The sequence below is a fragment of the Pelmatolapia mariae genome, linkage group LG10_11 (assembly GCF_036321145.2).
Source record: "Pelmatolapia mariae isolate MD_Pm_ZW linkage group LG10_11, Pm_UMD_F_2, whole genome shotgun sequence".
NCBI classification, from domain to species: Eukaryota; Metazoa; Chordata; class Actinopteri; order Cichliformes; family Cichlidae; genus Pelmatolapia; species Pelmatolapia mariae.
The window spans coordinates 57006387-57010441 of NC_086236.1; the positions used below are offsets into that span (position 1 = coordinate 57006387).

General features: G+C 37.4%; 1 long non-coding RNA gene across 2 annotated transcripts; it reads right to left on the bottom strand.

Moving 5' to 3' along the window:
- Positions 1 to 721: 721 nt before the first annotated feature.
- LOC134637900 (uncharacterized) lies at positions 722 to 2774 on the bottom strand. Of its 2 annotated transcripts, XR_010095199.1 has the most exons (4): positions 2671 to 2774; positions 1801 to 1849; positions 1570 to 1632; positions 722 to 1170 (listed from the first exon to the last, which is right to left on the bottom strand). It is a non-coding gene; the product is annotated as an uncharacterized LOC134637900 (long non-coding RNA). The 2 variants fall into 2 exon arrangements; XR_010573885.1 differs by lacking the exon at positions 2671 to 2774 and having other exon boundaries at positions 1801 to 1927.
- Between the last annotated feature and the right edge of the window lie 1281 nt (positions 2775 to 4055).

Below are 4055 nucleotides of genomic sequence, written 5' to 3' on the forward strand. Positions count from 1 at the left end.
ATAGCCTACAGCCAGATCAACTTGTGACACACATCTGCACCACGTTTGAATTCGTTTCATGCACAACACATTTGTACCTTTCAATTGTGTCTGTTTGTGCGTCATGCAAATAAACCTTTGAAATGAATGAAATTATATCATGTATCTATTTTTGGCCCACATTTGTAAAAGATTCCAAATTATATACACAAAGTCATAGGACTCACCACCCCTGTTCATCATGATTTTAATATTTTTGCCCATAAGAAAAACGTCTTGAACAAATATGACACATCAATATTTCATTACACTGTAAAATCTAATTAGTTCCCAGAACTCAAAAAAATTATAGAAACTCGTTGCCTCAAAAAAATTGAGTAAAGCTTAGCTAAAAATGACTAAGTTAGGACAACGTATTTATTTTGAGTACTCTGTACAAGCTCATTTGTTCCCAGAACTCAAAACAATTGGATCAAGTTTACGTAAGATGACCAAGTTAGGGCAACTTACTCATTTTGAGTACACTGTACTCAAAATGTACACAGCCGTGTTAGTTCCCAGAACTCAAAAAAATTATGGAAACTCGTTGCCTCAAAAAAACTAAGTAAAGCTTACTTAGGATGACTGTTAGGACAACTTGTGGTACCATGAATATGATTAAAAATAATTAACAACAATTTTTGTAATGATGTTAAAATGAGCACAACTTTTATTTTCAAACACAACAAAGTACAACAGCCAACATACTGGACACTGTTCTGCTGAATAAAAATTATATTGCCATCACTGTTACAACGAAACAAAGTCTCAGATGTAATTATTCTGAAAATAAGTTTAGGCCTACCACAAGTTTGTTTTGTACTTACATTATTTATATAATCAACATAAAATATTTATTGTTCTGTCACAAGTGCAGTCTCTAATTTAAACAACACATTCGTTTTTCATTCCAACACATGAGCTGGAATGTTGTAATATTTTAAGGATGGCTTGTTTCCAGTCCAGGCATTACTGCCTGAATGACTGTCATGGATCGAGGTAATTCAAATGTAGGTGCAGAAGAAAGTCTTTAACTTCCCTTAAGTACAGTGGCAGTGGATGTGGGTTGGAGATGCAATGAGCTTGAACCTGCAGGTGACCACCTTCACTGACCACACCATCTGTGACGGAGGACTCATCTCTCCTGTTGTCCTGCAAGCAAACAATCATATTTTTTGGAACATGAACTTAATTGCTTTCTTAAACATTTTTTTCCTGCATTTGGTATAAAACAGACTCCAATTTAGACAATCTCAGGCTCCCTCCCCACCGGAGAGGTGACATTCAATGTCCCAAATTGTCAGTCTGGATAGCCCTGACCACCACCCAACATACAATAATGTCATGAAAGCATCATTTTAAAAAGGTCTATGCAAACATGGGCAATAACTTTCATTCTAATGATGTGCAAAATGATTTGGGCACAAAACAAATTTTGCTGTTAGAAAACTTGCAGACTTCACTATATACAGTGTAGACCCTCTAAACTAAGTTTGGGGGATGTGATCTTTCAAGAAATGCAGACCAAACTGTTGTTGTTTGTTTACTTACACAGCATGTCTTGTAGAATTAACTGGAGTCACAGCAACAGCATCGTGCAGTCATATCTCAAGTCTAATAACAGAAGACAGGAAAAGATCAGTAAAGAAACAACTTCCCCAAACCAAAGCACAAATAAAACAATAAGTAAAACAGGCTGATCTAAAGTATGATTAAAGTTCAGCCTGATTAATATAAATGTCACTGACAGTTGCTAATATATTGGAAACCCAAAATACTTACCACTGAGTTGATGTCTTTCTGTCCAACAGCAGGAGTGCTGGTCCCGAGCCTCAAAGACAGTAAGAAGCAAGCAGAGGGAGAAAAAACAGAACATTTTTCAGAAACTGATTTGATCCTTAATGGCTGTGCAATCACTGTAACATAGAGTTTGCTTATGATGTTAAATAAAAGCTAGATTTGACATTAATAGATGCCACAGATGTTCTAAAGCTGCCACAAAGCATGAAAACGTCGGAGCATTTTGCAAATATGTGATGTCTTGATAGATCGAGCAGATATTTGAAATTCACACAGCTACATTCTCGCCTGAAAATATCTTAAAAGTTTATTTTGTGACCCAGAAAAAGTAATACGTTTTTCAGCAGTGCTCCTCCGCCATTGCCGCGCTTACAAGTGCGCACAGGCTCCGACAACCGCAGCCGACAAATGCGATCCTCTTTTTCACCAGACTACCCTTTCTGGGTCACAAAATAACCTTTTAAGATATTTTCAGGCGAGAATGTAGCTGAGTAATGCTCAAATATCTACTTAATTTATCAAAATATCACATATTTGCAAAAGTGCTTCCACGTTTTCGGAGAGCTCCGTTATCCACCCCCCACACCCCACCCTACCCCTAACGGCTGCACCTCCCAAAGAATTTTGTCTGGGCTCTTATCTCACTTATTTATTTCAAACAATCAACAAAAAAAATCACCGACATAGTTTTATGTAAGGTTTTTAAGGCTGTGGTGTTAATTTTTAAGTAACATGAGCCCAGCGGCAGCAGCAACGCTAGGCTAACACTAACTAGCTAGCAAGATTATAAACCTGGTGCTAAACTAAGAGAAGCCACAAAATCAGTTTGAATAAGAGTAAACATTTACTCACCAAGTCAGTAAAGATCCACAGCAATGACAACAATAATATCTCCAGGTTTGCTCAATATATTCCATAACAAATGCTGGCGCCATGAACATGCGGACTGATCCGGGAGGGAGGGGGACGGAAGTCACGTGGCATTTTCAAAACACATCTTTCATCCTTCCGCCCTGAGAAGCAAAACTTCCAGCTTACTTATTTTTTCTAAGTTAGGACAACTCAAATTAATCGAGTTTATCAGCATTTTTGCATAAAAAGTACTGGTAACTTATTTAAATTGAGTTCTAATAACAAATTGATAAAAATTGAGTTCAGCCTATTTAATAGTTTTAATTAAACACAATATTACATTTTACAGTGTAGTGTTGTCACATCACATCCTGTAAGCATAGTCTGTCTGTGTCTTTTCTCTGCAAACGAACATTTTAGAGTTGGTTGTTATATACAGTCTGTATAAGTGTGGTCAATCTAATAAACATTTGTAAGGGCTAACCCCCCTAAACTGAATGGTGATAAGTGAATCTGAAATTATTCGAGAGCTAAATTTTTAAAGGATAAAATACGGTTTCAAAGCAAATGAATTCATTTTCAAAATATAAAATTCAATTTCAATTCAGTGATGATCATTTTCAAACCAATGAATTGAATTTCAAATTAGGCTAATTCATAGTCAGTTTTTAAAAGCATTTATTCAAGTTACAATTCAGATTCAATCCGAGCAATTCGAATTTAACTTATTCAAATTCAGATTTCTGCCCATAGCAGAAGCTCAGACTGCGGTTTATTTCCAGCACTGTCACCGCCTCTGTCTCTGACGTGGTTCAAGTATAAAACCATCGTCGTGGCTCTCGCAGTCAAATAAAAGCTAAGTAAAACGTGTAGAAAAGAGTACTGACCCACCGTTTTTTCCCGCTGCTGTTCTTCCCTGCTCTCTGCGGTCAGAGATGTCGACCACACGCACGCGCACAAACTCGCGCACACTCTTCCTCCTGCCTCACGCTCTCTGCTCCTCACGTGGCTTTAGGACGTCTAAGTCCATGGGAGAACTGAAGTGTTATCCCCTGATCAGAGAAATGACTTATGAACGTCTCCTTCTGGCCCGCTCTTTCTTTTTAAAGGCCGGACGGTCGGAGCGTGTCCCACCATGTATGGAGAACAGCCAATTATTGACCGCTGTCTGTCAGCAGCTTGTGAGGGGGCGTGGCTTCAGGTGCTGAAGTTTGTGGTAAATACAATACATATATATATATATATATATATATATATATATATATATATATATATATATAGTTTGTTTATTTGTTTTATTGTATTTTTATTTATACCAAGTTAGTGCAAACGCAGACCACGAAGGCTGTAAGAAGGGCAGTGATTTCACTCCACTTTGCTGTGAT